Source organism: Pipistrellus hanaki (genome assembly GCF_964339955.1).
Source record: "Pipistrellus hanaki genome assembly, chromosome: 5".
Classification (NCBI taxonomy): domain Eukaryota; kingdom Metazoa; phylum Chordata; class Mammalia; order Chiroptera; family Vespertilionidae; genus Pipistrellus; species Pipistrellus hanaki.
Window position 1 is genome coordinate 68,763,121 of NC_140507.1, and position 12,121 is coordinate 68,775,241.

General features: G+C 49.9%; 1 protein-coding gene across 1 annotated transcript in view; it reads left to right on the forward strand.

Moving 5' to 3' along the window:
* Positions 1-9,804: 9,804 nt before the first annotated feature.
* ZNF395 (zinc finger protein 395) overlaps positions 9,805-12,121 on the forward strand; it is a 59,358-nt gene continuing 57,041 nt past the window's right edge. Inside the window, exon 1 of the mRNA XM_084886419.1 lies at positions 9,805-9,827. The gene's annotated coding sequence lies outside the window, so the exon portion shown is untranslated. The remainder of the gene's footprint in view (positions 9,828-12,121) is intronic.

Sequence of the window (12,121 nt, forward strand, 5' to 3'; positions counted from 1 at the left end):
ACGCCAGCCCCAGCCCATGCAAAGGGGGGGGGGGGGGGGGGGGGAGAAGGGTAGGGGCGAGAACCGGCTGAGGCCGAGCAAGCGCCAACAGAAAACCTGGTCTGGTGCCTAGAACTGAGCGTGCCTTAGGATCGAAAGGGCCCCTGGAGAGCCAGCCGCAGGCCCCGGCTCCAGGGCGCGCACGCGGAGAGGCCCCGGCGGTCCGCCCTGGCGCCAAAGCGCGCAGTGTGGCTCCGAGTCTCCGGCCCAGCTCGACTGCGGCACGAAGGGGCCGGAGGAGCAGCGGGCAAGGCCGCAGGGCAGGATCGGGTCCCCCTGGCCTCCGATCCGTCCTCTCCGTCAGGCAGGCGGCCCCAGGGGAGCCCCCCCCCCCCCACGCCCCGCGGTCCCCGCCCGCAGGCTGCGCCAGGGGGGGCGCAGGGAGGCCTCCGTGGGCCCGCGCACGTCCGAGCCGCCCTCAGGGCTTCGAGCGCCCAGAGGCCCGGAGGAGCCTCGCTCCCCTTGCTCGGCTCCCGCGGTCCCGCCGGCCGCATCCAGGCCGCAGGCGCGGGGCCCGGGGAGAGGACGGGGCCGGGGGCGCCGGCGCGTGGCCTCCCGCTCCGGGGCTGGGCCCGATCCGGCGGGGCGGGCGGCGCGCCAGGAGGAGGCCGCGAGCCCCACCGGGGCCTTCGGAGCGCTGCAAGGGGCGTCCCCGGCACAGCTGCCGGGAGGGCGGGCGAGTCAGAGCTGCCTCCTCTGCACTCGCGGTGGAGGGAGGAGGGGGCAGGGAGGGAACGGGGGGGGGGGGGGGGGGGGAGGGGAGACGGCGCACAAACCAGTCCCAGCCGGACGCCGCCCTCCTCCGCTAGCCTAGGCCTCTCGAATCTTCCTTCCAGCAGCTCGTGCTGGGCTACGTGCCTGCAGGCCCTGTGCAGCCCTCAGAACTTTTAAGAGAGGCGCCTGGAGGAAATGAACCCGAAGCAAAAAGCTTTGAGAAGGAAAGGGAGGACGTTGGAGGTCGGTTGCAGCCTTCCTCTGCCACCGTATAATCAGAGTAATAGGTGCTTGCTGCATAAACTGTGGCAAATGCAGAGAAGTGTAAATATTTAGACAAAAACAGCACCCTAATTCCACTACCCGCAAGCAAACACGGTTGCATGTGGCAGTATTCCTGTTGTTATGTATATTTTCCTTTACATAAGAGAATTCAGTATTGAGTTCATGCACATTATTCAGCATCTTGCTTTTTATGCTTAATGTCTTCTAAACATTTCCCGGTTCGAACACATCAACAACGTTTGTAAGGGTTCTATAGCTGGACCAACATGTAACCATTTTCATTTTTAAAGGTCCAAAGGATACAAATATTTTTAAAGTTCTTAATGATTCACGTTACATTGTTCCTCAGAAGCTCTGAACTAATTTATATATTTTTTCAGTTGCACTGGATACATGGCCAGAGTGTTGATCAGAGATTCACACCGGGCCTTGAATAGGTAACCCCTTCTCTCCTTCTAGGCACCAAACCTCTGCTCTGCTTTCCAGGGTTGCAGCTGGATCCCTGGTGGGCATACAGGAGGCAGCGGATCAATATTACACCCTCACATCGATGTTTCTCTCCCGCCCCCTTCCTCCAAAAATCAGTACAAAAATCTTTAAACACAAACCAACCACAACAAAACCGGTACTACCCAAGTAATTTAAAAATGGAAGAGGATTCAGCCAGAAGGCTCTCCTCTAGAACCTTCTCCTCCCGGCCGCCAGGGGAGGCATATCAGTATGTTCCCTTAGGAGCCTGAGTCTGTGCAGATGCAATGGCTCCCATGGGGCCGGTCAGTAAGACATCATGGCTTCGGTGTTAATTATTTCTATTAAGAATCCCCTGCAGGCCCTGATCAGAATGCTCAGTTGGTTAGAGCAGTGTTTCCCAACCTTCTCTCATGATGAGAATCACTGGTGGAGTTGTTAAAACACAGATTCCTGAATCCCAACTAAGAAGTGCTAAACTAGAATTTTTGAGAACATATAGGTAAAATTGCATACCTAACAGTGCTCTGTATATAAAATCTGTCTTAGAGCACTAGTTAAGTATACAATTTTACCTATATGTTCCCAAAAATTCTAGTTTAGCACTTCTTAGTTGGGATTCAGGAATCTGTGTTTTAACAACTCCACCAGGTGATTCTCATCATGAGAGAAGTTTGGGAAACACTTGGTTAGAGTGTTGTCCCCATACGCCAAGGCTGCAGTTCAATCCTTGGTGAGGGCACACACAAGAATCAACCAATGAATGCATAACTAAGTGGAACTACAAATGGATGTTTCTTTCTCTCTTTCTTTTCTTCTTCTTCTTCTTCTTCTTTTTTTAAAATATATTTTATTGATTTTTTACAGAGAGGAAGGGAGAGGAATAGAAAGCTAGAAACAATGATGAGAGAGAAACATCGACCAGCTGCCTCTTGCACACACCCCCCCACCCCCACTGGGGATGTGCCCGCAACCAAGGTACATGCCCTTGACTGTAATCGAACCCGTGACCTTTCATCCGCAGGCCGACGCTCTATCCACTGAGCCAAATCGTTTTCGGCCTCTCTCTTTCTAAAATCTATGTTTTAAAAAGAATCCCCTGCAGTAACAATCCAAGTGCTCATCACCAGACAAATGGAAGATGTGATGCACACATACATGATGGAATATTACCCAACCATGAGTACGGAGGGAATCCTGCCATTGGTGAAAACACGGATGGACTTTGAGAACATTATGGTAAGTGAGATAAGTCAGAGAAAGACAAATACTGGGTGGTATCACTTATATGCGGAACCTAAGAAAAGCCAAACTCCTAAAAACAGGACAGAATGGTGGTTACCAGGGAAGGGGGGAGGTGAGACAATAGGAGAGATGTTGTTTAAGGGTACAGACTTGCAGCTAGTAGACAAATAAGTCCTTGAATTCTAGTGCTTAGTATAGTGATTATAGACAACAATAGTATATTATAGATGCCAAACTTGTTAAGAGACTAGATCTTAATTATTCCCACTTTAAAAACGAAGCGATAATTATATGTAGTGATAGAGGTGTTAGTTAATGCTACAATGGCAATACTATCTATAATCTAAAAAAAAAAAGGCGTAATATTCTAATTAGACCAAATAGCCGGACAACCTTACCGATGAGGCTGGGGCTGCGAGGGCTGAGGCAAGCTGTGAGGGCCAAGCTCCTTGCACGAATTTTGTGCACTGGGCCTCTAGTTGTAATATATAAATGTATAATATTAAATCAACATGTTGTACACCTTATACTTACAAAATGTTATATGTCCAATATATTTCAATCTAGGATCCCTAGGATAACCAGGATCTTAGAGAATAAAATAAATTAAAGAGAGCTGGCTGGGCATGGGTCAGTGATTGAGCATTGACCTATAAACCAGGAGGTCACGGTTTGATTCACGGTCAGGGCACATGCTGGGCTTTCGGGCTCCATTCTCAGTAGGGGGCGTGCAGGAGGCAGCTGATCAATGATTCTCTATCATCATTGATGTTTCTCTCTCTCCCTCCCTCTCCCTTCCTCTCTGAAATCAATAAAAATATATTTTAAATAAATTACAGAGAAGAAAAAGCAACTTTCTACATACAAATGACCTCACTCTCAGCCCCAGCCCACACAAAAAATCAAAATTACATGGGCGAGTGCTATAATAAAGGAAAGTACAAAATGCCAAGTGTGTGTAGCGGGGGAAGCATCCCCTGGAAAACCAAGTGCCTCTCCACTCAGGACCCTGTCCAGTCTCAGTCCTGGGAGAAGTGAATCCCCAGGTCTGAGTGGCTGAAGGGATCTTGGGTGCTGCTCTCTAAGAATCAACAATAGCAGGCACTCTGCCGAGCACTAGCTTGCATGCTCTGAGCGTTAGGCCATCACCACCCTCGCTTTCCAGGTGACGAAACTGAAGCTCAGAGTGGTCTGATTCCTTGACATTCTGAAACTAGTAGCGCGTGTTGCTTTCTCTCTCTCTTCCTCCCTCCTTTGCAACTGTGGAGAGAGAGCATCTGATCTTTTTCTTATATTTTAGACCCTTGTGTACTGTGTCGGTACAATCATAGCACGGCACTGATGGGACCAAAACATACAGCAGCAGCAGCCACTTTTCATTTGTTTACTTGTATGGCTGCAGGTTTGTTATCACGTGATTTTACCATATTCTCCCCATTGTGCTGGCCTGCTTCCCGAGGCCCATAAATTCACCTCACTCTCCCCACTGCACCTGGAGGTTGCAACCAGCTACAGTATTCCCCCCTTACAAGCTGGGGGGGGGGGGGGGGAAGATACGTTCCAAGACCCCCAGTGGACGCCGAAACAACGTATGGCCCCAAACATCATTACATATACTGTCCCCCCCACCCCCATGCATACATAAAGCTTAACTTATAAATTAGGCACAGAAGGGGTTTAACAACAGTAACTAATAATATAAAACAATTGAGAATGGCTTTGGGGCCATTATTAAATAAAACGAGGGTTACTTACACACAAGCACTGGGGTACTTCCCAGTCAGTCTGATAGCTACTAAGTTACTATTGGGCAGATGGCATATACTGGGCGGATAACACAAAGGGATGATTCATGTCCCAGGCGGACAGAGCGGGACAGTGCGAGACTTCATCACACTCCTCAGAACAGTGCGCAATTTAAAGCTTATGAATTATTTATTTCTGAAATTTTCCATTTAATATTTACAGACGTGGTCGGCTGTGGGTAACTGAAACCACAGAAAGTGAAACCGCAGATAGGGGGGATTACAGTATATTCACATGCTTTTCTTGCATCTCCCATCTCGGTGGGGGGAGGGGAAAGGGTGGTCCCTCAGCCCCGCCTGCACCCTCTCACAGTCTGGGAGCCCTTGTGGGGTGTCTGACTACCGGCTTAGGCCTGCTCCCCTTAGCTCTGCCACAGACATCCTTAGTGCTGCCATGGAGCCCGGCTTCTGGCTGAGCTGCACTCCCCCTGTGGGAGTGCACTGACTACCAGGGTGCAGCTCCTGCATTGAGTGTCTGCCCCTTGGTGGTCAGTGTGCATCATAGCGACTGGTCGTTCTACCATTCAGCTGATTTGCATATTAGCCTTTTATTACATAGGACTAGCGGCCCATTGCATGAAATTCATGCATGGATAAGGTCCCTAAGCTTGGCCGGCAATCAGGGGCGATTGGGGCCTTCTGGCTGCCAGCTAGGGCCTTCCTTGGTTCTGCACCACCCCCTGGTGGTCAGTGCACATTATAGCAAGGGATAGATCTCCCGGGCTCCTGGTCAAACTCCCGCAGGGACACTTGCCATATTAGCCTTTTATATATATAGATTGTTTGGGTTATGTAAGTTATATATTGTTTCGATTCTGCAGTTTGCTTTACTCCCTTTTAAATAAGTATTAATGCAAACAGAGAGATACAGATATCAAAAGTGTACCATTTGGTGAATTTTCCCAAACTGAACACACGCAGTGACTTGCATTCAAACAAACAAACAAAAAAAACATTTCCGTCACTCCACGAGTTTTTTGTTATTATTTTTTCTTTCCTCTTTTCATAAATTTGCCTAATGTGAAATGGATTTTTGTTTGATTTAAAGATGGCACATTCCCCAGCTTCCTGGCATGCAGAATGTGTATAATAGAAGAAACATTTTTTTTTTCCTTAGGAGGCCAATTTAAAATCAAGTGCACTAAAAATGTGGGCTTGTTAGGAGAAAACTTGAGGGTAGATTCATATCTGTTATAGCTGGAAGAAGACTGGGAAGAGGAGACTATGGGCAAGGTGTTGTACCTCTCCAGTAGCAGGCGTAGAACTGAAGCCCTCCCAATCACCCAGCATTACTGCTTATTAATGTTATGTAAATAGCCACGACAGAGAATGGAGAGGTACCAGGAAGATTTCCCATGGAGGGCTGAGTGATAAAACTGTGAATGAGGGTACAAGTGGTTCCCTCTTTTCCATCCACTGGAGAGAACTCTGCTGCCCTCTGGTTGCTTCCTGAATAGTGTCTGACAGGTTCCTTAATCCGCTGGTTCCCAAATTGTGTGTGGAGGCACCCCAGGTGCCACAGAAAATGCCCAGGGGAACCTCGGGATATTTTTAAATTTTGAAGGAAAACACAGTGATACTTGATATTGGTGGCACACTGCCTGAGCTATTAATTAAAGTTTCAGCATTCGATTGCATCACATTCCTTTTGATGACATCCTTCCTACCCTAATGGAGTTGGCTTTTTTTTTAATTCATTAATTTTTTTATTTTATTATTATTTTTAATATATTTTATTGATTTTTTACAGAGAGGAAGGGAGAGGGATAGAGAGTTAGAAACATCAATGAGAGAGAAACATCGATCAGCTGCCTCCTGCACATCCCCCACAGGGGATGTGTCCATAACCAAGGTACATGCCCTTGATTAGACTCGAACCCAGGACTCTTCAATCCACAGGCCGATGCTCTAACCACTGAGCCAAACCGGTTTTGGCAGTTGGCTTTTTGGTGGATGCTTTGTGAAAAAGAAATTGGGTGGGGAAAAGGAAATGAGGGAGGTTGTGTGCAATCTGATTCCGAGGTTTGAGAGGTGCCCCCACATGTGCACAAATTGCATTGGAAAGTGATGTCTTTTTCAATTTTGGTGTAATATTATTTTTGAAAGCAACCACTAAATTGTTAGGACGTAAATACTAATTAAATTGTTTCGATCTAACTAATTGAAAGTGTACTCTTTAGGCATTTCTTTTGGCCTAGGGTTTCTGTGAAACTTTGCCTTGGGCATAAGGTTAGGGCAGATCAGGTTCTTCAAGTTACTAGTAATTCATCATCTTTAGTACTCTTTGTACAACTGGAGGCTGCTGGTAGACCAGAATGATTTTATTTGAAAATTAGTCTAGAATGGATTTATTTTTAATTAAAAATTTTTCAGATAAAATCATTGATTTTAGAGGAGAGGAAAGAAGAGAGAGAGAGAAAACAAAAACAAAAAATACATCAATTTGTTGTTCCACTTACTTATGCATTCATTGGTTGATTCTTGTATGTGCCCTGACCAGGGAGAGAATCCACCGCCTTGGACGACACTCTAACCAACTATACTACTGGGCCAATCTTAAAATGATTTTATTTAGATGAGGAAACTAAGTCTTAGAAAGTAACTTGATGGAAGTTATCCAGTTTGGGCAGATCCAGGTTTTATGGGGGCCTGAAGCTTATGCAATTGTTGGCACCCCCTTTAAGAACAATAATGCACAATCAGAGATTGAAAACTGGGCCGAGGGCTTGCCAGGGGCCCATGCAGGTGAGGGAGGGGTTGTGAAGCTAAAGGTTCATTCGCTTCAGGGAAATCCTCCCGCCGGGGGCCACCAGCTAGTAAGAGGTGGAAATGGAATTCAAACATAGCTTTGTCTGCCTCTAAAGACACAAAATGGGAATCTCCTTTCTTAAAGACAAGAATAGAAAACCAGGGAGGTGAAAGCGCTTCTAGAAATATGAGCCTCGCTGGGCCACGGGTCCCTCCCTAGGAAGGAATCTGAGAGTGGGAACACAATGCCTCTATCTTCTCATTAGAGCCGTGACAGGTGACTGGAGGTTAGGGCTTTGGCAGCAACACCGAGTTTGAATTCTGGCGCCACCTCTGCCTAGCTCCCTGATCCTGGAATGCTACTTGGGAATGTTACTTACCATCTCAGGGTGTTACTGGAGCAACAAGGCCCACACTCCGCAAGGCAGTGAGATGAGAAGAGAGATCACAGATGCAAGTGGCGGGTCTATAGCAGGCACCCGCCTCCCTCTCCTTCCTCTGCTCCCACACAGAAACCACAGGCATTTGGAGACGAAATAAATGTAGACCAACGCTAGTAGAGGTTTCCTTCGTGTGGGGGTACGTTGATTAAATGCACATACGTGGCAAGCAACTGTCTAAAAAAATGCAAATCAGGCCACGTTGGCAGAGATTTGTCTGGTATCTTGTCTTGGTTCAGTGTCTAGCTCAGTGTCTATTTTCAGGGGTTCCCCATTATCCACAGACTAAGTTGAAAACTCCTTATCCTGGTATTTAAAATGTCCTCAACGCTGACCTCAACTTAACCTTCAAACATTTCTCCCCCCACTGTGATCCAACCCTACCTCTCTTCTCACCCGACTGGTTTCCTCTCGGACCTTTTAATGTTCACCACGCGCTAACAGAAGCCACTTCCCCTGCCAGGAATTCTTTCTCCCTTCCATGGTCCTGAGTTCCTCCCATCTTTCAGGACCAGTGCAAGCCCCCTCTGGGCGGTGAGCATTTTGTCTGTGATCCCAGCCACTGGCGATTCCCCTGCTCTCAATTCTTACCGCTAGTCCCATTTGTACCATGCATTCAGGTCTTACCACACACACACACACACACACACACACACACACACGGCCTCGTTTTGTTTTATCGCTTTTAAGGAGTTTGCTTTTCCTTTCAATTGCGTTGTAAGTTCAGTACGGTGTCATGGAAATAACATCAGACCGTGGGCAGAGACTTGGCTACTGTTTCTAACTTGCCGTACAACCCCAGGCAAATAGTTTCCTTTAACTTAGAAGTGAAGGGTTTGGATATGGAAACTCTTTAAGATTCCTTTCCTTAAAATTAGGGCCTTTTTCCCTCCCAAGGCTCAGTTCAATGAAATGCGTGTATAATTTCTTTGAAAGAACATTGAAAACATTTGCTGATCACTTATTCCCAAAGCCACCGAGCTAGATGCTAAGGGGAGAGTAAGGGTAAACAAAAACGCAGGGCTTACTCTCAAGGAACTTGCAAGGGAAAGCTAGATATCCATAATCAATTGTGTGATTTATTGAATGGGGTCAGGAGGTGAAAGGTCAGGCACTGGTGGAGTGTCTGACATTCTGTCTGATGGATGCCTCTGTCACCCCAACTCGGCTGTTTGGCCCTGTGGCTTACTTCATTCTCTGAATCCCATCTTTCTTCCTTTCCCGGTACCCCACCATCCACATCTTGCAAGGGCTTAACTCAGAACCCCCGGGGCCTCTGTTCTCACCACGCCATCCATCCTGTTCCCCTTGGCTGAGCCAGCAGTACTGCACTCAACTTGGGGATGTCCCCATCAACGGGACTACCCTGCCCTCTGCTCTTCCTGTCACGGTCTGCCTGGCCCCTGAACTCAGTCCTCCAAAGCCGAGCCTGGCCTGGTAGGTGAATCTGGCTGCAATATATAGTGGGAGGCATCGGGAAAGAGAGACAGAACATAGAACAGTGACTAGCCCAGAGCGATTGCTTGGAGGGCTTTATTTATTACTAGGGAAGTGCTGTCCTAAACACTACCTACCTTAACTCATTTAATCCTCACCACATCTTTTAAGAAATAGTTACTATCATTATCAAACCCCCCCCCCCCCCCCCCCCGTTTTACAAATAAGGAACTGGGGGCGGAGAGAAATCTAACGGCTTGTCCAAGATAGCCAGCAAGTGGAGATAGGACTGGAATTCAGTCTGGCTCCGCAGTCCACTCTCCCAACTTGTAGCTGAAACGGCCTCTTTCCTGTCCCTCTGTAGAGGGTTTCTGCCAGCTATGGCCTTGAGACGGACAGAAGGGAATGGGCAGATACATTTTCCCTGGGGGAGAGGGGAATGTGGAAGGCGCTAATAGGATAGCCCAGTCTGCAGCGCCAGGCGTCCGGCTGGTGCATCTGGCCCAGACAGGCAGGCACGGGTGCAGAGAGAGCGAGCGAGAAGGCCCTGGCAACAGGAGGTCCGAGTTCTGCTCTTGGCGCTGAGCTAGGAAATCTTCTCACCTTCCTGACCCCCAAGTCTCCCCACCTTTACAGGAGCAGAAAGGTGAAGGGAGTTGGGCCGGGGAGCCCCCCGGGGCCCTCCCTCCGGCATTCCGGTAAGGGGAAGGTCAGGCCGAGGTGGAAGGACCGCACAATATAGGTCTGTGTGCAGGAGGACGTCCCCGAGGCGGGGGCAGGAAGGGGTATGTTTGTGCAGCCGGGGCCGGTGAGTGTGCAGCTCCGGGGAGCGGGGCAGGAAACTTAGGGAAGGAGGCGCAGCCCGGTGGGACTTGGAGGAGCTGGGGGCGAGCCCGCTGCGCGCGGGGGCTGCGCGGGGAGGCGCCGGCGCGGTGACTCAGTCATCGGGAGGCCTAGGGCTGCGCCGGGCGCCGGGCCAGCGCGGGGCCCCAGCCGGGCCGGGGGAGGGCGGGCGGGCGGGCAGGGCGAGCTCCGGGGAGTGGAGAGGCGAGGTCGGGCCCGCCCCGCCCGCCGCCTCCACCGCCGCCCGGCCCCTCTGGGCCCCGCCCACAACACGAGTCACGTGTGCTCCGCGAGCCCTCCCCGGGCGCGGGCTCGGGGCGCGCGGGTGGGTGGGGAGCGGTGTCCGGAGGGAGCAGGCTCGGTGGGGCGGGCTGGGGAGTGGGCACCGGTCCCGGGCGAGGCCAGGGCAGGCGGATGCCTCGAGGGCGAAGGCGGGAGAAGGCGGGCGGCCGGGCGGCGCGGGGCGGGGCCTGTCGCGAGGGGCGGGGCCTGTTGCTGGGGCTGGCGCAGGAAACGGGGCGGAGGGGCGGGCCCACGGGCTGCCAGTTCGGGCTGCTTGTTTACTCCCGGCGGGGGAGCTTTAACCCGCGGGGCGGGAGGGAGGGAGGGAAAACGCGGACTGGATTCCCGGGCCGCTGCAACAGGAGGGGCGGAGAAGGGGAGGAGGAGGGGACTGCAGCGGGGGTGCCAAGGCCGCTGCGTTCCTGGAAGGAGCCAGCTAGAGACGCCCTGGATAGTTGTTTTTGTGGCTTTTATGTGTGTGTGTGTGTGTGTGTGTGTGTGTTTTAAATTTCCTAGCCTGTTCTAGCTCCCATCCTGCAGGCGCACGCACGCGCTCACGCACATATACACACACACACACCCGCGCACACACATGCACACATGCACACACGTTGGTGTAGGGTGTGCACGAGCGCAATCCTTTCGGCCTGGACTTAGTCCCAGAGTGGGCTCCCCAGAGGAGAAGGCTCTGCGTACGTGCTCACAGGGATCCCTGCCTGAGAGGTGGCTGTGTGTGCGTGTTGCTCTCCAGTGGGGCTCTGCCACTTTCCTTAATCCAGGAAATGATTCAGTTGCGGCACCGTCACATATTTTGGGTGCCTGCGTGTGGCCACAGTTACACAAATAAGTTAATTTTAGCCGAGAGGACACTCCAGCGACGTGAGCTTCGTTTTCTAACTTGTGTGATAGACGGCAAAGCTCTTCCCAAAGCGCAGAGTTTCATAAGTGTATTGGCGTAAAAATAGAGGACGTGGGCACAGGGGCAATGCCTTCCTCGGCTAAGGCAGTTTTTCATTATCAGAAAAATCATCAGGGTGTCTAAAAAGATACAATGTAACCTATAATTTAATGTTGACCTAGTAATGACCACGCAGCCATTTTATTCGGGAAGAATCCAGGCTCAAAAAAGACACTGGTGGCTTGTCAGAAGTCAAATGGCCAGTCAAAGGGCACAGGAACACAAGTGCTTTGAATCCCAAACGTGTCCTCTCCTCCCTCCCTCCCACTGTGGAGCAGACACATGTAATCTTCTCCGTCCATTCATTCCTTATGTACATCAGTCCTATTCCCAGTGCTTTAATAAAGATTCAAAATTGTAGAATCCCATCCCTCTGGCAACTGTGGTCCGAAAGGTTGAACATTTTAATGACAAATAATCGATTAGAGTCTTTCTCTGGAACTGATACATAAATATGAGAGAGAAAAATTTGTTTTCTGCTGGTGTTACTAAATCGGGATGTCATCGTTGGTAGCTGTCAGCAAAAGTCTTCCCAAGTATCGAAGAAAAGTTGTTTTGGGGGGATTGTGGGGAGCTCTTTTGAAAGAGAAAAGAATGGGACTCATAAGAAGGGGCAAACAGAAATGAGAGGTTTTAGAGCACAAACTCTGACATCTTTCTTTAAACCTGGGGTCCGGCTGTGTCTGTGGCCAGCACAAACTCCTCGATTTCCCAGTTACGTGAGCCAACACATCCATTTCTGTTGCTTAAGCTAGCATGAATTGAGTTCCTGTCGCTTGTCTCCAAAGAGAGGCCTGACTAATAAGTTTGGCACCGTGCTATTTATTTATCCTTCAGAAAATAATGGAAGTTGGGTG